This window comes from Scylla paramamosain, unplaced genomic scaffold (genome assembly GCF_035594125.1).
Source record: "Scylla paramamosain isolate STU-SP2022 unplaced genomic scaffold, ASM3559412v1 Contig56, whole genome shotgun sequence".
Classification (NCBI taxonomy): domain Eukaryota; kingdom Metazoa; phylum Arthropoda; class Malacostraca; order Decapoda; family Portunidae; genus Scylla; species Scylla paramamosain.
In genome coordinates this window covers 423,886-447,500 of record NW_026973721.1, presented here as the reverse complement: position 1 = coordinate 447,500, position 23,615 = coordinate 423,886, and the positions used below count along the sequence as shown (strand labels likewise).

Below are 23,615 nucleotides of genomic sequence, written 5' to 3'. Positions count from 1 at the left end.
AACATCTACACCATAAGTATTCAATGCTGAGTATACATACATATATACACCAATCACCACCAAGTAGCAAATACAAGCCTTTTTTTTTTCAGTACTCATTTAACAGTTTAATTTTCCAACAGTCAAAGATCCGGGATCCCTCATTACAGTCCTCAGGGGAAGTCATTACCGCCCTTCTCTCCTCCTCTTCCTCCTCTTTTTCCTCCATCCCTACATATAACTCCATCTCCTTTATTCTGTGCCATACTTTCCCTCTCACTGGTTACTTAATCATGCCGCTCCTTCTATCATGCCGCTAAGACACACCTTCATACTATCTACCGCTGTCATTCTTATACCGTTACTGTCATTCTTCTCTTTTCCCTCCTTGTTATTTTTTTTTTTTTTTTTATTTTAGGGAAATCTTAAGTAAACAATATCAGTAAAAAAAAAAAAAAGGACTTATATCATTGACACATTTATTATTCATTACAAAATTACAGCTGGGGTGACATTTTTTTCATTAATGGTGAATTATCAATCTTGCATCAGCAAACACACACAGTTTTTAGTTTTTTTTACTTTCAATTTCTTCATTATTAACTTTGGTCGCTGATGACTTTTTGTTCATTTACGTTTTTTTTTCTTTTCCTCCTTTTTTTTGGATTTTATTGTTTTAGTTTCTTCTTTACTATCAATTTCTTCTTTCTTGATTTTGGTCGCTGATGACTTTTTTTGTTAATTTTCTGCTTTTATTTCTTCTTCTTTCTTGATTTTGGTCGCTGATGACTTTTTTTTGTTCATTTTCTGCTTTTATTTCTTCCTCATTCTTGTTTTTGGTCGCTGATGACTTTTTTGTTCATTTTCTGCTTTTATTTCTTCCTCATTCTTGTTTTTGGTCGCTGATGACTTTTTTGTTCATTTTCTGCTTTTATTTCTTCTTCATTCTTGTTTTTGGTCGCTGATGACTTTTTTTGTTCATTTTTGCTTTTTCTTTTCCTCCTCCTCCTTGGGTGTAAATAAAAGAAACAGGGAGTGAAAAGGGGTAGACGAAAAGTAGTATGCTTCTTAGAAATATTATAACTTTTTTTTTTATTTTATTCTTTTAGTTTCTTTTTTTCAATTTCTTCATTATTAACTTTGGTCGCTGATGACTTTTTTTGTTCATTTTCTGCTTTTATTTCTTCTTCATTCTTGATTTTGGTCGCTGATGACTTTTTTTGTTCATTTTCTGCTTTTATTTCTTCTTCATTCTTGATTTTGGTCGCTGATGACTTTTTTTGTTCATTTTCTGCTTTTATTTCTTCTTCATTCTTGATTTTGGTCGCTGATGACTTTTTTTGTTCATTTTCTACTTTTATTTCTTCTTCATTCTTGTTTTTGGTCGCTGATGACTTTTTTGTTCATTTTCTGCTTTCATTTCTTCTTCATTCTTGTTTTTGGTCGCTGATGACTTTTTTTGTTCATTTTCTGCTTTTATTTCTTTTTCATTCTTGTTTTTGGTCGCTGATGACTTTTTTTGTTCATTTTCTGCTTTTATTTCTTCTTAATTCTTGATTTTGGTCGCTGATGACTTTTTTTGTTCATTTTCTGCTTTTATTTCTTCTTCAATTTCTTCTTTCTTGATTTTGGTCGCTGATGACTTTTTTTGTTCATTTTCTGATTTTATTTCTTCTTCGACTTCTTCACTCTTCATTTTGGTCGCTGATGACTTTTTTTGTTCATTTTCTGATTTTATTTCTTCTTCAATTTCTTCTTTCTTGATTTTGGTCGCTGATGACTTTTTTTGTTCATTTTCTGATTTTATTTCTTCAGTTTCTTCATTCTTATTTTTGGTCGCTGATGACTTTTTTTGTTCGTTTTCTTTTATTTTCTCTTCCACACACACACACACACACACACACACTTTCTCCTTTCGTCCATGTTAGAATCCACATATGCACCCGCGCACGTACTCACGCACACACAAACGCACGTAAGCAAATTAATCATGACTTTGAATATTATATAAGTTATGCCAATACATACACGCATTCATACATATGACTTCTACATGGCTATACATATATTATATACATATATTATATACATATATTATATACATATTCACACATATTTCATCATAACTTGGAACATTGTCAATATTATGATGGCCTTCTACATGGGAAAACATATAGGTACATATTCACACACATTTTATCATGACTTGGAATATTGTCATGGGTACATATTCATGCATATGTCATCATAACTTGGAATATTGTCAATGTTATGATGCCCTTCTATATGGCTATACATGTACACATTCATCAGGACACACACACACACACACACACACACACACACACACACACACACACACACACACACATAAATACATATTAATAGACACAGAATAATAGATCATTTAATTTATTAAATGGCGCCTCACTGATGGGCGAGATTGTGGGCGTGGCGGCGGGCGTGGTGGGCGTGACGGTGGCCAGCGTGAGCGGCGTGGGCGGTGCGGCCAGCGGCCTCCAGACAGCCCCTGACAAATGCCTCCGCGCCGGCCACCTGGGTGCGCGGGCCGCGCAGCAGCACGGTGCGAGACACCTTGTCTGTTGCTGGCGGCACTCTCACCTGCACGTCAGGGAACTCCTGCAGTAATCTCCTGACAGTCGCGCCGGCGGGACCCACCACGTGGCACCGCTGGCGTGGCGTCACCGCCACTTGCGCCTCGATCACCTCGGCCTGCCGGAGCAAGGCCTCGAGGCGCGCCAGGGCGGCGGGAACCTTCCGGGCAGGTCCGCACAACCTGATGGTGGCGGTGCGGGTGTCTGAGGGAGGCGGCACACACACTCGCACGCCAGCGAACTCTTGGCACACTTCCCGCAGTGTGGCGCCGCGTGGGCCAACGATGTAGCGCCGCATGTGGGGCGCTACGGCGAGAGTGGCCTCCTTCTCTTCCTCCTGCCAAGAGCGGCGCACGCTGTCCAGCGCACGCTGCTGTTTGGCTCTCTCAGCCCGCTGCTTTCCTTTCTTCGCCTCGAGCTGCTGGCGTCGAGGAGACTCGATGGCGGCCTTCACCTCAGGCAGGCTAGGTGCCTTCACCTTCTTGGGCCTGTTCTTGCCGCGGCCCACCACCTCCTTGCCCTCTGAGTCCCTCTTAGGGGGGTCTGGGTCCTCAGGGGTCTCCGCCACAGTCTCCTTAGGCAGGCTAGGCTGTACCCTCACCTTCCTGGGCCTTTTCTTTTTGCAGGCAACCACCGTCCAGCCCTCCGAGTCGCCTTCTGTGGCTTCAGGAGTCTCGGGGGCCTCAGAGGCCTTAGGGGCCTCTGAGGCCTCGCCGGACACCTGCTTCACGCCCATCGCCAGGTCCTCATCTGCCTTAACCGGAGGCGCCTTCTCCACCTTCACTTTTCGCTTCTTTCTCTTACGCTTCTTCTTACTAGTGTGGGTGGGTTTTTCTTTCCCATCGTCGCTTTCGTTATTTTCTGCTTTGTTTCCCGCTTCTACTAATGCTTCATCTTCGCAGGTTTTCATTTCTTGATCTGCTACAAAGTCTTTTTCTTCGTCATTTCCGTTATCTCCGTCATCTTCCATCGTTTCCTCTGCGTGTACGATGGCGCGCGTTACTGTCTCTTCTTCAATAGTTTCTTCTTCTGTGTCTTCGATGACTTTTTCCTTGACGTTGTCGGTCTTGGCTGCTTCCCGCACTGCTGCTTTCTTCTTCCTGCGGAAGAGTCGCCGCAGCAGGTACAGGAAGCCACAGCATTTGACGGCGCGTTCTTCTTTCATGTCTTCTTCGGCGGCGCGTTCCATGTCGTCGTCGGCTGGTGCGGGCAAAATTTCTTCTGCGCTCCAGGTTTCCATTTTCATCCCTTCCTTACTACCCTCTCAAACCTCGCCCCTACCCCCTCAAATTTTGCTAATTTTTTTTATTGCAAAATAAAATTTAAGGTGTCCTCTGATTGGTGGACTGGTGCGTGATCAACTCCAAGCTCACAGCCAGGAGAGAGTCAAGGCTCACCGCTCTGAGTTATGTTCACTACATGTAATGGCATCAACTGTACATAAGAAGTGGCTGCACTAAAGCTGTTATCTACACTATACATAAGTATTTAGCAGCTTATCCTAATACAGTGACAAACGACGCGAGAGAGAGAGAGAGAGAGAGAGAGAGAGAGAGAGAGAGAGAGAGAGAGAGAGAGAGAGAGAGAGAGGGTGTGAATGACAGAAAACAGACACAATATGATAGTCTATACACCTCGTTGGAGATTCATGATTCTATTAATATGAACCAATGAATCTTTGTTTTTTTTTCAGAATATGAATAGCAGTTTCGAGAATATTGATATCAATATTGATATCAATATTGATATCAGAGGCTCCTGAGAAAGGTTAGGGCACGTAGGATAGATGGGTGTTAGGCTGGATAAAGTCATAGCTAAGCGACAGACGACAGAGAGTAGTAATAAACGGCTCCAAATCTGGGAGTGGGGTAATGTAATTAGTGGGGTGCCACAGGGATTAGTATTTGGGCCATTGTTGTTTTTAATATATATATCAATGACTTGGATAATGGAATTAGTAGTGATGTTAGTAAATTTGTGGATGACACGAAGATAGGTAGATTAGTTAGGTCAGAATCAGATGCCATCACTTTGCAGGCAGATTTAGATAGGATGAACGAATGGACAGACAGATGGCAAATGCAATTTAACATAAAAAAATGCAATGTACTTAGCGTAGGTAGAGGAAACCTACACAGTAGTTACACAATAAACAACTCAGCTCTAGTAGGTTAAAAGTACGAAAAAGATTTAGGAGTTATAGTTAGCTCTGAACTCTGTCTAAGAAAGCAATGCATAGAGGCCAGAAACAGGGCAAATAGGGTATTAGGATTCATTTTTAGGAGTGTTAAAAGTAGAAGACCTGAAGTAATATTAAAGTTATAATTGACGCTGGTCAGACCTCATCTAGACTACGTTGTGCAGTTTTGGTCCCCATATTACAAGAAGGTTATAGATCTATTAGAATCAGTACAAAGGACATTGACTAAAAGGATACAGGGTATGAGGAGTATTCCTTACGAGGCGAGATTGAAGCTGTTAAATTTACATTCTTTAGATAGATGTAGGTTAAGAGGGGACCTGACAGAAGTCTTTAAGTGGTATAAAGGTTATAACATGGGGGACGTAAGCAAAATTCTTAGGATCAGCAACCAGGATAGAACAAGAAATAACGGGCTCAAGCTTGAAAAATTTAGGTTTAAAAAAGAGATAGGAAGAAATTGGTTCTCAAATAGAGTGGTAGATGAATGGAACGGACTCAGTAATCAAGTTGTTAGTGCTAAGACATTAGGGAGCTATAAGAGAAGATTAGGCGGATTTATGGATGGGGATGATAGGTGGAAATAGGTAGGTATATTTCATACAGGGACTGCCACGTGTAGGTCTGATGGCTTCTTGCAGCTTCCTTTATTTCTTATGTTCCTATGTTCTTATATATATATATATATATATATATATAGAGAGAGAGAGAGAGAGAGAGAGAGAGAGAGAGAGAGAGAGAGAGAGAGAGAGAGAGAGAGAGAGAGAGAGAGAGAGAGAGAGAGAGAGAGAGAGAGAGAATTATAGTATTATAAATGAGATAAATTACCGCTCGCAGGCCTGCGCCGTAATGAACAACGTGTGTTTTTAAGCATCCGGAGCAAAGTGGTTAAAGATAAGAGATGGTTGTACAGTAAAGATGCTTCAGAATGACTGGATTATAGTCTGTTCACTTAAGTTAGATTCCTGGAGCCTCGGTGGGTTTATAAGCTCGCAGCTGATTGGCTGATGTTGCATTTCTTGCTGTCTTCTACCACTATTTTCATGTTAACTGCTCTCCTGATCTTGCTAACTGCATGCCTCTCCTCCTCCAACGGCCTCACTGCACAACACTTTCTTCTTTCTCTCACCCCTATTCTGTCCACCTCTCTAATGCAAGAGTTAACTAGTATTCCCAATTATTCATCTCTTTCTCTGGTAAACTCTGGAACTCCCTGCCTGCTTCTGTATTTCCATCTTCCTATGACTTGAATTCCTTCAAGAGGGAGGTTTCAAAACACTTATCCTGTAATTTTTGTCTTCTGCTTTCAGCTCTGGGGACGTCACTTCAGTGGCGTGGCCTTTTCTTTTTTTCAATTATTATATTTGTGTTGCTCTTTACCGGTGCCCCTCCTACATGAAAAAAAGAAAACACTTCACACCTTTTCTTTCACGCTACATTATTTTTTTATTTCTTATTTAAACTGATTTACATATGAATATGAAGAATAAAAATAAATAAATAAATAAAAACAATAAATCCCCCCCCAAAAAAAGTGGACCGGGTAAAAAAAAAAATCCAGGCCTTGTCCTGAGCTGCTGCGACGGTGTGCGGGAACGGATTAATCAATTTTTACTTTGATTCCTGTGGGGAAAATAGTTTTGATTTCTGAACATTTCCGAGTTAGAACAGCTTTCATAGACGAATTAAGTTAAAAAACCAAGGTTCCACTGTACATGTGTTTCGAAGCTTTAGATAATGGAAAATAACAATTACATGTGTTTTGTTGAGGTAAATCATAGAAAAATAACAATTACATGTTTTGAAGCTTTAGGTAATGGAAAATAACAATTACATGTGTTTTGTTGAGGTAAATCATAGAAAAATAACAATTACATGTTTTGAAGCTTTAGGTAATGGAAAATAACAATTACATGTGTTTTGCTAGTGTAGGTAATAGAAAAATAAAAAGTGAATGCATTCTAAGCGTTTCAGCGAATTCTCCTCGCCCCAAACCAATCTGGTATAATCCGGAATATAACAATCAATAACAACTACAAGTGTTTTAGTGCATTTCAAACCCACCACACACTCCCTTGAGCTGACACGACCTGTGACCTCAGCTGACCTACCTTGCCTGCGAGGGTGGTCAGCAGGGGTGTAGCGCGGGTTGAGTACTGTGGGCAAAACAAAGCTGATGATGCCGTCTGTCTCAGCCCTCAACTCCATCACCAGACGAAGGGTGACCTTGGCCCTCGTTCCTGCAGCAGAAGCGGGCGGGGTGAGAGAGGGTGAGGTATGGGTGGGTCAGGGCGAGGCAGCATAAGGTAGGGTGAGGAAGCTAAGGTATGGGTGGAGCAAGGTGAGGAAGGCTGAGGTAGGTTGGCAGCAACCTTTATAATGCTATTTTCCTCATACCTACAATGTTTTTAGATATTTCTGTAGACAGGGTGAGGTAAGGGTGAGGCAAGGAGAGGTACGGGTGACAGTAACCTCTCTCTTTCTCTCTCTCAAACACACACACACACACACACACACACACACACACACACACACACACACACACACACACACACACACACACACACACACCACCACCACCACCACCACCACCACCACAACCACAACCACCACCACAACCACGAACCCGCAGGAAAGTTGCCGAGGTTAAGCGTGAGAATGTCGCTTGAGTCAGGGTCTTCTCGTGTCATGAGGGCAGTCTTCCCCTCTTTCAAAGCCTCCTTGTACACCTTCTCTGCCTGTGTGAGGAAAGGGAACCAGTGTGTAGGGCTTACAGCAGGAAAATGAGTTAGTGGTGGAAGCTGTCAGGCCTACACGTGGCAGTCTCTCCCTGTGGGCAATGTCAAGTACCTACCCAGTTTATAATTATTTTCTTGTGAGTCTACTCATATATACGCTAATGGTAAACACTTTGCCTTCGTTAGATATAAAAAAAAAAGTCTCAATGTTAAAAAAAAATAGGAGGAAATAAGGCACACACACATTTAGCACAGGCGCCGCTGCAAAACGTTCAAAGCAGCAAAAATGGCAGGTTGATATATTGATATAAAAAAAAATGATAGCATGTTAAATATTATTAAAAAACACTAAAAATAGCATAGGGGATAAGCCTAATACCTTGTTCTTCTCCAAGCAGTGAGTCACAATGGTTCTGCCGTCCAGCTGCGCCTCACAGTGGTACACAGCTGCGCCCTCCTCCACAGGCAGCACCGCCCGCACCTATAAGAGAGAGAGAGAGAGGCGCCAGGCAGGGGAGGAAAGAATGAAGTAAAGAAAGAAAGGACAAAACACACGCCTCTTTTTTCTTCTTTTTTCATGTTTAACTCCTTCTCCTCCTTTTCCTTCTGTGTTAGCAAAGGAAATTATCAAATAAGGAAAGGAGGAATGAAATGTGAAGAAAGAGGGGAGGAAGCAGACTCTCCTTATTACCGAACGCCATTATTCTTCCTACTTTCATGTTTATCTGCTCCTTCTCCTTATTAGTGAAAAGAATGATTAAATAAGAAAAGAGAGGAGGAAGGAAAGTTAAGGTTCTAGCTATGAAATGCATATGATTGTTCCCCCTCCTCCTCCTCTTCATTAATGTTGTACTAGTGAAATTAATGCATATATAAGGACTGCGCCAGATAAGAAAATTACGAAGTAAAGAAATTCAAATTAAAGAAGGAAAGATGCTGGCCTTGTTTTCCTTTTTGGTTTATTGCTTCTTTGTGTTTATTTTCTTCTCTTTTTTCCTCCTCCTCGTGCGATAATCTAATACCACTTTTTTTTCCGAGAGAGAGAGAGAGAGAGAGAGAGAGAGAGAGAGAGAGAGAGAGAGAGAGAGAGAGAGAGAGAGAGAGACAGATGGGGGAGAGGTGCGGAGTACTGTGAAACACTCCTGCTTCCCAAAGGCTCCAGAGGTAAAGGTAAAGTATCAAAAATATAAAAATAGATAGTATACACTACAAAAATATAATTAAATAAATAAATACAGATATTGTACACCTTATTGTAAAAATATCCTACAGTCTGGGACCAAACGTAGGATATTCATTGAGTATTTCCCTGAGAGTGGCTGAGTCTATGAAATGGTCAATGAGGCTATACAAGTCATGTTGACCTCGCAGCCTAAATTTACCAATGAGAGGACATTCCGTGACATAATGACGCAGAGTGTGTCCCCTTGGTGCAGCACACAGCACACAGCACACGCCAGGAGAAGCACTGACTTTCCAAAAGTATTTATAGCCTAATTTGAGCCTCATTGCCACCCTGTCGTGTGATGCAGTGTGTCTCCCATAGGTGTAAGCGCAGCTCTGGGAGACACGTACATAGAGAAGACTACTGCCTATGGAAACAAAGCTCCAACTGATCACTAATGCTACTATGTACAACTGATCACTAATGCTACTATGTACAACTGATCACTAATGCTACTATGTACAAAGTCCTTAATGCTACTCTTAATATAGCCCAGAGTGTACTCAGCGCCAGGGTCCACTGTGTCGTCCTGAAAAGCACATTGAGCAAGGCGGTCTGCCTTATCATTAAGCGGGATACCCACATGAGAGGGTATCCAGGTGAAGTGAACCGTGGCACCAGCACCTTCTAGGGTGTGGATGAGATCAAGACATTTATTAACTAGATCACAGTCCATGGGGGGAGGTAGACTGGAGAGCATACAGTGCAGCCTGACTGTCAACAAAGAAGAATATATCCTTACGGAGAGGCGCCACAATATGGAGCGCCTCCAGAACAGCATACAGTTCTGCCCTAGTGGAGGACATGTGTGCAGGGAGCCGCCTGGAAACCTCAGTGTCAGTGTGGTGATTGGCAGAAATGTAGTCGCGGATGAACAGCCCACATCCGGACCTGCTGCCATTGACTGAACCATCACAATAAACATGAATAGCCTGAACGTGGGGGTACTTGGACAATTTAGTCATGAACATGTCTTGCAGCACATGAGGAGGCCAGTCCCTCTTGGGCTGATGCAGTGAGTGAATATCAACACTGACACGGTGAGGGTTGGAGCGATGACATAACAACGTTAATACAGGCCTCGGCTATACCTACACTTGTAAGAACTCCCAAGATCTTCCTGAGGTATGGAGTTGTAGGAGTCCGTGGATCACGATACAGGGGGTCAGTGATCCCTTTAGAGAGTCGGAGCCCGTGCATAGCATCCGACCAACATTACGACAAGTAATTTTCTATATCCTACACATAATACTCGGCAGGTGCAGTTCAGCTCTGAGGACCTCAGTCCTTGCAGTCCTGGGGCATCCCAAAATTATTCTCATGGCTTCATTCTGAACAAGCTCCAGGGGGACAGAGCTGGGTGGCACTAAACTGTATTAAAATAGGAGCTGCGTAGTCAATGATGGACCGTACGACAGATATATAGAACATCCTTAGAACTGGAATGCCAGTCCCCAGGCCCCTGTTTGCTAACAGCCGAAGTGGCACTATATAGCCGTGGCAGACAGAGGTCTCGAACATAGTGTACAGCGTGGAGTGACTTCCTGAAACTCAGCTGTACACCCAGGTACTTGTGTGTATGAACTCCAGGGATGGGAACATTATTTACAGTGGGCGGTCGAGAGACCTTCCCTTTGGCTTGAAATTTGGTTTTACATTCATTAATTACAAGTCCCATTTGAACACACAATGCTGCTAGTTGTAACAGAGCTGACTGGAGAGTCCTGGGTGTGGCGCATTGGAGGAGCATGTCGTCAGCATAGATGAGGACCTGGGTGCCCTGTGGGAAGGAACAACGCGCAATTTTGTCCATTAAAGCATTGAAAAGCATTGGACTAAGGATTCCACCCTGTGGCGTTCCAAGCTCAAAGACTTCCTCAGAGGAGACTGCACCTTGAAACCAAACCTGTGCTGTTCTGTTGTACAAATAGTCCCTGATCCATCCTAAATATCTACCTTTGACACCTTTGAAAATGAATTCATAATAATGTTACACCAGGGGTATTCGTGCGGGTGGCAGCACTGTGGGAGGTGGTAGCACTGGGAGAGGCGGGAACAGAGAGAGAGCGTAGACGCGTGGCCGGAGAGGAAGCCAGTGTGTGCCTGCCTGTTGAGTGCCTGACGTGCCCTGGGAGACTTGTGGTGCCCCTGTGAACTTGTAAAGCAGTGTACTTGCGGAGGATTTGTCAATAAACTTAGGAAATAGTGCCCGTGTTTTTCCCTTGTGGCCTGGCCTCGTGTGTGTGTGTGTGTGTGTGTGTGTGTGTGTGTGTGTGCACGCGCGCCTTGTCCCGGCGTTCAGAGTGTGACTCCGCTGCTCTACCTATACCCGTGTGGATAACACGCCCGCCCGGAGTGAGGGATGGGCGCAACAATAACATCTTTGTTGGCCCTGTCGAAGGCACCCTTAAGATTAACGAAAGCTCTGCAAGTAGCATCCTTATTTATAAATCACCCAACAAAACAATGACTTGTGGAATGACTTTTTAGGAAGCCATGTACATTGCCAGAGAGTATATGGCCCACCTTATATAAGCCTGTTCAATATTACCCGTTCCATCATCTTACACAGCTCTGTTATTAATATATAGTCCGAGTTGGCCACCCTCTTTCCGCTGCTGTAAAAAATATCTATGCCTAGTAAATGGAGTCATTACTAAAAGGACTGGAATTTTGTATCACTTAGATGAATATGTAAGAGAAAGAGATGATTTAGGCTCAAAGCAAAGTCATGAAATAGCTATAAACCTAATATTTCTTTACTTATTAATAGCATTCATAATTTTTAATGGCTAAAAAAGAAAATTTCTAAGTTTAAAAGAGAGATTTAATATATAGACGAAAACAGTACCATTTGCAGGACGGTTATATGAACTGGCAGCCATTGTTGATGTTTGCATTGCTTGCTGGGGCCGGGAGAATTCCACGATTACAGCTCAAATAGAAGGTAATTACTGTCCCTGAGTAAGTGTGAAGTGAGAGATGAATTATACCTTATAGGCTAGTGGAGAATTATATAAGAAACATGCCTTGGATATGAGAAAAGTCCAATTATAGAGGTTCCTTCAGTACCTTCGTCAGTTCCGGAATGTTTAATTGTATTTTATTTATTGTATTGTTGGAGGTGACTTGAAGGGCGCGGCGTAGTAGTGGAGTGACAGGCAAGGGCATTTCAAGAACTATTGTACAGCACAGACGTATATTTCACCATCAGAGGACAGGACACAGTTACCTTAAGCCTCGGAAGTCCCCACAGAACACCCTAAGCTTGATATAGCTGTCACAACGAAAAGGAAAGAAACATAAGTGTGAATAAGAATACATAACACCATTCAGCAAGGACTCCCAGCACCACCCCACAACGCTCAGACCAACACCACCCACACGCCACCACACCCACCTCCCTGCTGCCGTGACGCATTATTTAGCGCCTTGCTAACAGTCATCTTCCCCAAGTGGTTTAGTAATTTTAGATGCAAGGAAAGAAAAGGCAGGAAGATGATTATTGTTATTTTTTATCTTTATTTTCTTTGCAGGAGTGAGTGAGGCAGGATGAGTCTGATGGGTGCTTAGGCTGAGAGTCACGCCGCAGGGTCAGTGAGGGGTACGGCCGGCAGTATGGTGACTCCTACGGCGGCGGTAGGTACAGCTAAGGTGGTCATGTAAAAAAATCAAATAACCAGCAAAGGAAAGTAGAATAATTGCTTAAAAACTCAATAAATATGGTGAAAAGTAATGAGAGTTTTGGGAATAAGGTGGTAATCCTTGCCTAGTAATTTCCAGACACTGACTGCTTGTTTCTGGGCAGAGTGTGATGCCTTATCAAGTTGTTACCTACAGAATGAAGGGACCGCCACTGAGACTAATGAACAGAATTAATCTTAACCTAACGCAAACATCAAAAACACTAGTGCTGTTTCATCATTATCCAAAAAATAATCAAATAACCAGCAAGAAAAAAAAAAGGCTTAAAATCAACAAAATAAGACAAAAAAGTAAAGAAAATTCATAAAAGACAACAGGAGACAATTTCTTTATGTTCAATGATTCAAAACTTCCCAAACCTTTTATTTATTATTATTATTATTATTATTATTATTATTATTATTATTATTAAGTCATTAAAAACCTCCTCCTTTTCAGGTCATCACAGGAGTACTCATGTGACAGGAGCAGCAGTTGGGGGGTGGTCACAGGGGAGGGGGCTGATGGCGAAACCATGGGAGGGGGAGATGGTGCCGGGGAGTGGCAGGGTGGCCGGCCTTATGCTGCAGGGGACGGCCACTGCTCCGGACATCATGGCGTATGGATAACCTGGAGTCCGAAGTGGCACTTAATATTCTCAATGCTGTGGTGACTAATGTAAGTCTGGAGGGGGAGTGGGGGGTGGCCTAGAGTGTGTTATGTAAGTGTGTGTGTGTGGGGGGCAGTCAGTGTTAGGGTGTTGACCAGTGTGGGTGTGGAGGTGGTGGTGTGTTGGGTGTTGGTGCCTTGGAGTGTGTTGCATAAAGGTTGGGGGTTAAGCTTGGTCTTTGTAGGTGATGTTATGGTAATTGTGGGTCTGTTTGATGATCTTATTTAAGTATCAAGGTATATTTTTTTATTCATTGATATTCTGTCTATTTCTTTATTTTTTTATTTAGTTTTATTTATTTATTTATTTATTCTTTTTTTCATTTTCACAACTTTAAGGAAGAATTGAATGTTTTCTTGGTTTTTCTCAACAAACAACGAGTCAGAATGAAAATGGCATTGCATCACGATATATCCTGTTCATTATTACTTTTCAAACCATATCTTTGCATCAGCCTAAATGTTTCTGGTTTTCTTTCCTCTTGTGCATCTGTTTCCTTCTTTCCCTCTCCTCTCAGCTAACAGAGGTCGTCTTGCATAGGCTGGGTCAGGTTCCTTGGGTGTGTGGGTTGTAACTCTGTCTCCTCACAGAAAGAAGAGGCACAGTGGTCAAGACAGGGACTGGGAAGGCAGACAGAAGAGGAGGATGGACTGGATGAGTAACAGCAGTACTAGTAGAAGTAGTAGTAGTGATAGTTTGATCATAGTAGAGATAGCAGTAAAATATCTAGTTGTATTATTAGAAGTAGTAGCAATAGTAGAAGTAATACCAGTAGTAGAAGTAGCTTGGTCAAAGTAGTAATGGTAATAGTAGTGATAGCAGGATGTTATTTAACTGTATAAAAGAAAGATTAAATCCATATATAAAACTTATTGGCAGGACCAGTAGCAGCAGCAGTAGTAGTATTAGGAACACCGTGGTCATAATAACAGAAGTAGAACCATAACAATTCACTATATAAAACAAAAAGCACCAAACTAATATAGCATCAACAACAACAACAACAGCAACAGTAGCAGTAGTAGTAGTAGTAATAGTAGCAGCAGTAGTAGTAGTAGTAACAACACTAACTCCAACACTTTACCAACAGGACGACCAGTACTATGGGTCTGGCTGCGGCATCCTACCCACCCCCCGGATGCCCCCATGCTAACTGCCCTGGCGCGACCCTAACATTGGCCCTGCACACTCCTGGGGTGTGGTGGGGGGCTTTGTACCAGGGCGGCCGGGGCGGGGGCGGGGTAGAGCAACAGGACTGGGGTACAAGATGAAGAAAACGTTGCCGGCTAAGAAGAAAATAGGAGCTAAGGAGGTTAAGACAAGTGGTGGTGGTGGTGGTGGTGCTGGTGGTGTGAAACCGAGGATAAGACTGTATCATCAGTCTGATGATATTTTGAATATCAATTATTTAACTTCTGCAACACCTGAGGACAAGACAGGAGCCAGGTAGGATGGTCATAGGATGCCAGATAGATGTGGTGAAGGATGTTTTGTCTGGGAAGGATAATGAGGAAATGAAATTGAGGACAAGACAGGAGCCAGGCAGGAGGGTCATAGGATGCCAGTTGGATGTGGTGAAGGATGTTTTGTCTGGGAAGGATAATGAGGAAGTGAAATTGAGTTGCTAATCTGTAGATAAAATGATAAAAGATGAATAAGTGAAATGGAAAAAAAAGAAAAGAAATGTGGTGTTTTGGAATATATAGAACAGTGGGGTTAGTGTGTGTGTGTGTGTGTGTGTGTGTGCTGGGGGATGTATCTTTGTTAATTAGAAAGAATATAAGAGATGAATATAATGGTGGGATATATAGCAATTTTTTTTAGTTCAGAAGAAATAAGTTTGGTTTGAGTTTATATATGAATGGAAAAAAGGCTAGAAGAGAGAGAGAGAGAGATTTATAATGAACTGGAATGTAAAGCAGTACAAAGCTGTAAAAGAAAGGGATTGTTGTTTAGTTTAGATTAATTTGTGTAAAGTAGAGAAAAAAAATAATGTGTTTTGAGTTGATGTATCAGTGTAACCTAGAAAATGGAGGAGAAATTATTGTTTCTTTAAATTTTATGTCGTAAACTAGAAAATATAAAGTTTTTTTTTTTTTTTTCCATTCTATAGATCATTATAAATGTGAAAAATTATAGTGGTGTTTTTTTTTATATTACATAATTATATATATATATATATATATATATATATATATATATATATATATATATATATATATATATATATATATATATATTTTTTTTTTATTCCATTGTAAACAAAAAAATATATAGAAGTAATGTGTTAGATTTTTTGCTTTGGTACATTAATTTCACAGTTAATCAGTTTATACTTCCTGTTGTCATCCTTGTCCTGTTCAGGGTGTGAGTGGGCCAAGACCTGCCACAACACTTCTGCTTGTATGGCAAAAGAAAATAGCAGTTTTTACTCTTGATTTCCACCCCAAGATATTAGTCACTGTATTTGCTGAGAATATTCACCCCAAAAGTTAAAAATATTAGTCGCTGTATTTGTTGAGGTGTGTGTGTGTGTGTGTGTGTGTGTGTGTGTGTGTGTGTGTGTGTGTGTGTGTGTGTGTGTGTGTGTGTGTGTGTGCGCGCGCGCGCGCGCACGCGCACGCACGCACACACACACACACACACACACACACACCTGTCACTTGTCACCTGTGTGTGTCTAATGCACCTGTGTGTTTTGTTCCAGCTCCTCCCAGAATGAGCCCACACCTGCACCTGAGGACACACCCACACCTGCACCCAAGCCTTCACCCACCCCCAGCACCCACTCCAGCATCCAGCACAGCCCAGGGGAAGGCCCAGGGCAGGCAGCCAAGGGCCGAGGCGGGGGCAGGGGTGTGGCGTGGGGGAGGAGAGTGTGAAGTGTGTGGGTTAGGTTTGTATGTGGTACTTTGTCTGGGCTGCTCCATATGTGGGAGAGCTCGGTTGGTGTAGAGATGGATAGATAGATGTGTGTGTGTGTGTATGTGTGTGTGTGTGAGGGATTTGTACTTCATTCAAGCATCATTTATTTTTACTACTGCTACTATCTTGTTCACTACTGGAAGATTAGTACTAAGATGTGATTCTTGTTATTTTTAAGGGTATTATTCCAATGTTTTTTGTATGATTGCATCTCATTCCTGTTGTACTTGAGAGAGAGAGAGAGAGAGAGAACAGGCCCCATTGCACAAACTAATGATAAAAAAAACTCACAACCATTCCAAAAAGTATAAATATGTTAGTTTTGTCAGTAGATTTTGCAAGAAAGGAAATTTGAAATACAGGAGTGTGTGGGAGAGGCAAAGGATATGTAGGACGGCAGATTAGTGTGTGAAGGATGTGTAGGAGAGGCTGAGGATATCCTGTACACTGTGTCAGGATGGTTAAGGGTGATTTGGAAGGAAGCTAGTGTGTGAAGGATGCATTAGGTAGGATGTGTAGTAGTGGGTACAATGTGTTAAGAATGATATGTATGTTACAGGAGATAAGGATGTGTATTTTCACCACAAGTATGTGTACAGATTGGTGTTAACACAGCAGGAAGGTTTGATGAAGCTGGACCATCATTCCTTGTGTTGTCTTAATAAATGTATGCAAACTGACTGTAAACTCTCTCTCCTTCTAGTGTATTTATCAGCTTTTGGGGTCAAGATGTCACTTTATTTATTTATTTATTTTTTATTGTTATTTTGTTTGTCTTTTTTTTCTTTGTGTTGGACAGTTTACAAGTCAGTTCCAGTTTTTGTGACGGTGGATGTGGTTTCTTTCTGTGATGCTTGTCCTTGCCATGCCTTCCTTCCCAGTGACTACCATGTGTAGGCTTGATGGCTCCTTGCAGCTTCCCTTTTGTACATCCTTATGTTACTCCACACTCAGTTTCTCCATGTGTTGACTGTTTTTCTTTTTTTGTGTCTTCCTCCACTTATAAATAACACTCAAACTCACACACACACACTTCAGGTATTCTCAGATATTCAGCATTCATTCTTATCTTGCCTTCCTTCACCTACTCACAGCATCTCCAGGTCTTCACACTCAGCATTCCCCCTCATCTTTCACTCCACACAGTATCCTTCACTCCACACAGCCTGCCCCCTCATCCTTCACTCAGCCTCTTCCCTCGTCTTTCACTCAGCTTCCCTCCTCATCTCTCAATCCACACAGCCTGCCCCCTCATCCTTCACTCCACACAGCCTGCCCCCTCATCCTTCAGTCAGCCTCTTCCCTCATCTTTCACTCAGCTTCCCTCCTCATCTCTCAATCCACACAGCCTCTCCCCTCATCCTTCACTCCACACAGCCTGCCCCCTTATCCTTGACTCCTTTAGTCAGCCTTTTCCCTCATCTTTCACTCAGCTTCCCTCCTCATCTCTCACTGCACACAGCCTGCCTCCCCATCCTTCACTCCTCCACACAGCATCCCTCATCTCTCACACCATCCAAGCCTTACACATCCACACCTACATCTACATCTCACACCTGCAGCATCCCTGGAATCACATCAGTGCCCCCAGGTGACAGGTGAGCTCTAATTCTATCCATTCTGTTTTTCGTCACCACCACCATCACCACTACCACCAATATTTATGACCTAAATATGCTAATTATACTGTTTGTCATGCGCATTTTTAATTGTGGAGTAGGGAAGTTGAAGAATAATTGATTTCATATTAAGAGCTAAAGTAAGAATGTAAGAAAATAAGGGCTGGTGCAAGAAAATAATAGGCCTACACGCGGTGGTCCATATTTCAAACAAGCCTGCGTATTTCCACCTATCATCCCTGTCCATAAATTCGTATAATCTCTTAAAACTACCTAATGACTCAGCGCTAACAACCTGGTTCGTTTGTCTCCACCGTGTGGATTAATATATTCCTTAACTATCTCGTTGTATTAAACTGCTTGTAATGGTTGACGTATTCTGGTCTGCATCCTTCATTTGTATCTTGTTTGTATTCTTGTATTCTTAAGCACTTCATCTCAAAATAAGGGCAAAGATAGTTAGTCTTTGCCATGCGGATAAAATATTTCCTCAAACTACCTCGTTAAATGAATCTGCTTGTAATTGTTGATGTATTCTGGTTTGTGTTCTCCATTTGTATCTTGTTCGTATTGTTAAGCTCTTTGTTCTTTCACCAGGACTGTTAACAAATGCCACAGAGGTGATTAGTCAGGTTCTCATGGGTGTTCTCATTAATGACGCAGGATCCTCACCAAACCATCACTGAGTCATGATAGTGCCATTATCACTTCGTTGACTTTCACTACAGGCTGTAAAACTATCACCCAAGGAAATACACTTGTAAATCCCTAACAGTTTGTACTATACCCTGCTAAAACATTCGTAAAACCACGATAACTTCCAGTAAATCAAAGGAAATTGCCACTAAACCATGAAAATACCCTTGCAAAACTCGTCACCTCACTAATCATAATTTCAATCACTAAAGTCACGAAAACATCCTTGGAAAACCAAATAACTTTAGCTCGGGTTTGGTAAAAGTAGTGGAGGTATTTTCTTTTCTTCCCTTTTGTTGCCTCAGCCCGGTGTCCCTCTGATATGAAAAAGAAAAAAAAAACAAGACGTTGAAGCGTTCGAGATAGCGAGAAAGTTACGAAGCTTCAGCAGACGTGAACTAACCCCTGGCTCTAGCCGCGTCGCTCTCTCTACCTCCGTCCGCCGCCCAGGTAAGGTCAGTGTTGTTTTGTGATTATTCTGTTTGCTGGTGGATGATGGTGTGTTCTTGGTGGCGGTGGTTGTGTTGTGTTGCGGTGGGCTTGATGTATCTGCAAGAGCTGGGTGAGGGCGAGGAAAGGTGAAAATGAAAGTATAATGAATCCAGCTTTATTGGTGCTCCGTGTTTGATGTTCCTGTCCCTCATTTGTCGCGTTGACAGTCGACAGGTGCGTGACAATCTCCTAGCGTCATACTGTAACGCTCTGCTGATTCAGGACATGTCAGGTCTCTCCAGGGTTGAAGTGGCAGCAGCAGGAACATGAACACCCAACACTGAGTACAAAGTTATCCTGTGTTCAGTGTAATTACCTTCAGATCATTCACTTTCCCTCGCCCTCCTTGCCCTGCTCTTCAGTGACATGACACTCCCACGACACACGGAGCCACTACCAGGTGACCTGTAATCTTTTAACGAGGTGTAATATTTTAATGGTGTAATCTTTTAACTTGTAACGGCTCGTTTATTGTAATGAGCATTTGGAGTTATAGAAAGCCCAATATTGAGGTGTTTGTATTGGTCCTTATGTAACTGATTGGTATTCAGGCGTCTTGCATTTTCGTCATTTTGGATTTAGGTTAGCGTAAATATTTTTGTACAAATGTGTCGAGTGACGACCTAGTTTGTTTGCGTCGCTTAATTGAAGTCTTTACTGTCTGTACTCATTGATTTATTTACTAATTGATTGTGCTAAGAGTATTTACTGTTAGGTCATCCCAGCCACGTGCCGCCGCCTCGCTCCGCTGCTTCACAAGGCGCTCCACGCGTGCCACAGCCAGCCGGCGCTCCCTATTGGCGGCCTGAAGACCCACGCACCCCAGCAACAAGGTGAAGGCTGTGCTCTGGCAGGTCGCTCCAGCTTGCCATCATAGGTGCTAGCCTGCCCTGAGCGCCCTCCTCTCTGCCTGTGACGCGCCGGGGGTGTCTGGCTGGGTGAGTGGCTCAATTCAAATATTGTTTCAATTGAACGTTGTTCTCGGTTAAGAACTTTTTTAAATCGTTTAATTCTGATGTTTGGTTATCAAATAGTAAAAATCCGTCTTTTTAAATTCGTTTGTTTCCAGTTCAAATCCACCTCGTCTGTCCTGCACAGATGAGTGGTGACGCTACAGTGACCTCGCAGACTGGCGGCGGCACTCCCCTGCAATACGTCCCCTGCATTGCTGTAACAAAGCAGCCGTGTGAGCGACTCGTGGGCTGGCGCGCCGCCGGTTAATGATGTACGAGAGGCTCCCAAATATATATTATTTTTAGTTAATTTTTTTTTTTAAATAAAAAAAAATAGTTTTTAATAAAAAATGTATGTATCGTTTTTAATAAAAAAAACTAAGTTTGCTCATATCTGAAAATGGTCGCTCATATCTGAAAATGGTCGTGGTGTTTCTCCGGAGAGTCTTCGAGGTATTTTGTAAGCGAAACGAGTAACTGCACGTTTTGAGTAAAAATGGTTTTGTTGAAAAGTTTAAGCTTCCACACTCTGGCACTCGCCAACCTCTATCCACTCCCCACAGCTGGCATCGTATTCACATCCAGGAAAGGGAAACGAACACTATTATTGTATTTTGTATATATGCATAACGAACATTATTGCATTTTATATATATATGCATAAAGATAATTATTGCATAATATATCTAATTTCACACAATTATAGCATAATATATCTAATTTCACACAATTATAGCCTCCTATCTACATAATGTACAGGCCCCCTATGCAGGGTGAGAGGAACTAAGGGGGGCGGGGATGGACGCGAAAACCAAGATGCCTTGATGTTGATGGGTTTATCGCAGGCGATAAGGTGAAGCAGAGGCAGCAGCAGGGCGGAGGCGAGGCCAGCTCCGGCAACACCGCCCTTGAGATCCCACGGGGTGTTGGCTGCAAAAGAAGAAACCTGATAAGAAACCTCTGCAAAGGGATTGGGGATGCAAAGGGATTGGGGATATGTTCTGCAAAGGAACATTTGAGATGCCTAAAGGAAACCTCTGCAAAGGGATTGGGGATATGTTCTGCAAAAGAACATTTGAGATGCCTAAAAGGAAACCTCTGCAAAGGGATTGGGGATGTGCTCTGCAAAGGAACATTTGAGATGCCTAAAGGAAACAAACGCTGAGCAAACAGCCTAAACCTCTGAACTAAATACCCAAACACCACCCATATCCCCTGCCACCACCCTCCTACTTTCCCTCCCTTTCATTTCCTTTTTCCCCTTCCCTTCCATTTTCTTGCCCTTCCTCCCCCCAACTGCCATACTCACCTCCCCTCCCCTCCCCTTTCCAGTGCTCCCATCTACCCTTACACCTTGTACTCTCCTCTCCCTTCCCATCCCCAAGACTCGCTCTTATACTCTTCCAGCAGTGTCTCCTCCTCCAGGCTCCCGCAGGTCCTGTAGGGCAGCTTCTTGGGGCGGTCCGGGTCAGGACACGCCCCTGATGATGATGGTGGGGGGGTCCAGATTGCGGCCAGCCAGCACGCGGGATAAGTCCAGCTCAAGACGACCTGCGCTGGGGCCTGCGTCAGGAGAGGAGAAGGGTGAGGGGAAGGCGTGTGTGAGGGTGTATGGGAGGGGAAGGTGTGTGTGAGGGGGTATGGGAGGAAGGAAAATGAGTAAACTAAATGAAAGGAAACTTTATTAATGTGATGCAATTATGAAGTAAAAGGAGGAGAGAAGTTGATGAGATGATGATGAGAGGAAGAGATGGAATGAGGGGAGACTGAGAATAGCGACACAAATGAGGACTCAGCGTGACCGATGAAATGAAACAAGGAGAGGGACAAAAGAGGAAGAAAGACTTAAATATGACTGATAAGGAGAGGTATGAAAGAGAGAAAAAAAATAGACGAAAGGAGGTGACTGGATGAGAAATGAGAGAAAGGAAACGATAGACGAAGGGAGATAGAAATGAGAAACATGAAAAAGGAAAAGAAAAAAATAGGCTAAAAGGCTGAAATGAGAAACAAATGAACGAGGGAAAAGTAAAATATAAAAGAATGAATTATCGGAATATATAAAAAAAGGAATATTGAAAGAAGATAATCAAAGAAAACTGACCAATAAACGAACTGAAGGACTGACTAAAGAAAACAAAAATCTCTTATTCCCTCCCTCCACTACCCCACCCACTCACTCACTCACCCATGAAGTGCACCACGAAGGTCACGCACTGCTGGTCACTGGACAAGGTCACCGTCTGGAGATCAGCTGCTAGGATCCACTTGGACGCCCCTAACACCTCGCGCATGTCCATCATGAAGGTAGGCCTGGAGGAGGAGGAGGAGGAGGAAAAGGTAAATGAAAGGGAATAAGGTGGAAGAGGAAGAAGGTGAAGAAAGGAGGGAGAAAAATATGGGAGATGAGAAAAGGTGACATTTTTTATCTATCTATCCATCTATTTATCTATACATCTATCTATCTATCTGTGTCTCCCACCTTATCTAGCTTATCTATCTATACATCTATCTATCTATCTATCTGTCTACCACCTTACCTAGCTAACATCAGTATTGCTGTAACTCTCTCTCTCTCTCTCTCTCTCTCTCTCTCTCTCTCTCTCTCTCTCTCTCTCTCTCTCTCTCTCTCTCTCTTTAATCCTTCTTTCTCTCTTTTCCTTTCACTCTTTTCCTCATTTCCTTCCTTCTCTCTATGAAGTATGGATTCCACGTGTAACCCGCCGTACACACCTGGACTGGAAGAATTGCACACCTGCGTCCACACCTACAGGGTTTACGTACACGGACCAATTGTGCTGCCGCGTCTGGACACGTGCACAGACTCAATGCGTACATGATTGTTTCGTCAAAACCGCTGGGTAGAGAAGGTCGAACGTTGCATTCAACTTATTTTACTAAGTCGATCCAACCTGAGAACAATTACCTAACTAACACAACATCACAGAGCATAACACCACAAATTCAAAGTATCCAAACTCATACAATGCTAAATGTTCAGCCATCAAACTAGAAAGTTCACAAAAATTATCTAACCTAAACAAATATTCACTTACAATATTGACCAAGCTGCGGTAAATAGCCCACAGTCCTGGGCACATCACACAGGCATGGTACACAGCTTCCCCGCAAGCTCAGCGCCTGGCACAACGTGTTAACACACACACACACACACACACACACACACACACACGCAGCAGACCACCCACAGCTGCGAACAACAATCAAACAAATTTTCACGGAACGGCTGGAGCAATACCAAACACGTATCCGCATCTGCCGTATGGAACAAAACAATACAACCTACAAATCACGTGTCTGTATTGCACCTGTACACAAAGCTCCACTTTACATGACATACCAAGGAACAGCAGGGAACCAGCATGGGCCATGTCACACGGCCGCCACACCACACTCACCCTGGCGGAAGCAGCCACCACAGACAACTGACCTGCGTGGCGGCTGCTGGGTGCTGGCTGCTGGCGCCGGGGTGAAGTAAGAAACAAACAAAACGCGACATGCGCACTGCAAACAGTAATATTAACAAAAAGTAATCAAAAGTAAGTAACAATAATACACAAACTAAATTTCGTGATATTTTTACGAAACAGTGATCAAACACGTACACGCACATACGTACACATAAACGTACGTATTTTGTTTCATTGAATAAGAAAATAAAATAAATAGCTGGATAAATGGATAATATGAAGGATAACAAACACTAAATGAAAGTACAAGGAAATAAGAAAAAAAAAATGCGAGGATAAGAAAGTGGAAACATGAACGTAAATTTGAGGTGATAGAGAGGGAAGTGAA

The 23,615-nt window shown here is 42.7% G+C and overlaps 1 protein-coding gene and 3 long non-coding RNA genes across 7 annotated transcripts in view; 2 read left to right on the top strand and 2 right to left on the bottom strand.

Annotated features, from left to right (window-relative positions):
• LOC135098335 (von Willebrand factor A domain-containing protein 5A-like) overlaps window positions 1-8,468 on the bottom strand; it is a 23,081-nt gene extending 14,613 nt beyond the window's left edge. The window contains exons 1-3 of one of the 2 annotated variants that reach the window (XM_064000634.1): window positions 7,912-8,468; window positions 7,421-7,532; window positions 6,906-7,034 (exon numbers count right to left, since the gene is read on the bottom strand). The gene's annotated coding sequence lies outside the window, so the exon portion shown is untranslated. The remainder of the gene's footprint in view (window positions 1-6,905; window positions 7,035-7,420; window positions 7,533-7,911) is intronic. The other variant, XM_064000632.1, reaches the window with a different exon arrangement.
• Window positions 8,469-11,585: 3,117 nt separating this feature from the next.
• On the top strand, window positions 11,586-16,716 carry LOC135098327 (uncharacterized). 2 transcript variants are annotated; one of them, XR_010266821.1, is made up of 5 exons: window positions 11,586-11,704; window positions 12,294-12,396; window positions 12,901-13,119; window positions 13,702-14,557; window positions 15,819-16,716. It is a non-coding gene; the product is annotated as an uncharacterized LOC135098327 (long non-coding RNA). The 2 variants fall into 2 exon arrangements; XR_010266822.1 differs by having other exon boundaries at window positions 12,294-12,400.
• A 2,030-nt stretch (window positions 16,717-18,746) lies between these two features.
• Window positions 18,747-20,106, top strand: LOC135098333 (uncharacterized). Its single transcript, XR_010266829.1, has 3 exons — window positions 18,747-18,806; window positions 19,559-19,781; window positions 19,942-20,106. It is a non-coding gene; the product is annotated as an uncharacterized LOC135098333 (long non-coding RNA).
• Window positions 20,107-20,250: 144 nt separating this feature from the next.
• LOC135098334 (uncharacterized) lies at window positions 20,251-23,397 on the bottom strand. Of its 2 annotated transcripts, none has more exons than XR_010266831.1 (4): window positions 22,853-23,397; window positions 21,985-22,109; window positions 21,196-21,359; window positions 20,251-20,726 (listed from the first exon to the last, which is right to left on the bottom strand). It is a non-coding gene; the product is annotated as an uncharacterized LOC135098334 (long non-coding RNA). The 2 variants fall into 2 exon arrangements; XR_010266830.1 differs by having other exon boundaries at window positions 23,158-23,394.
• Window positions 23,398-23,615: the final 218 nt, after the last annotated feature.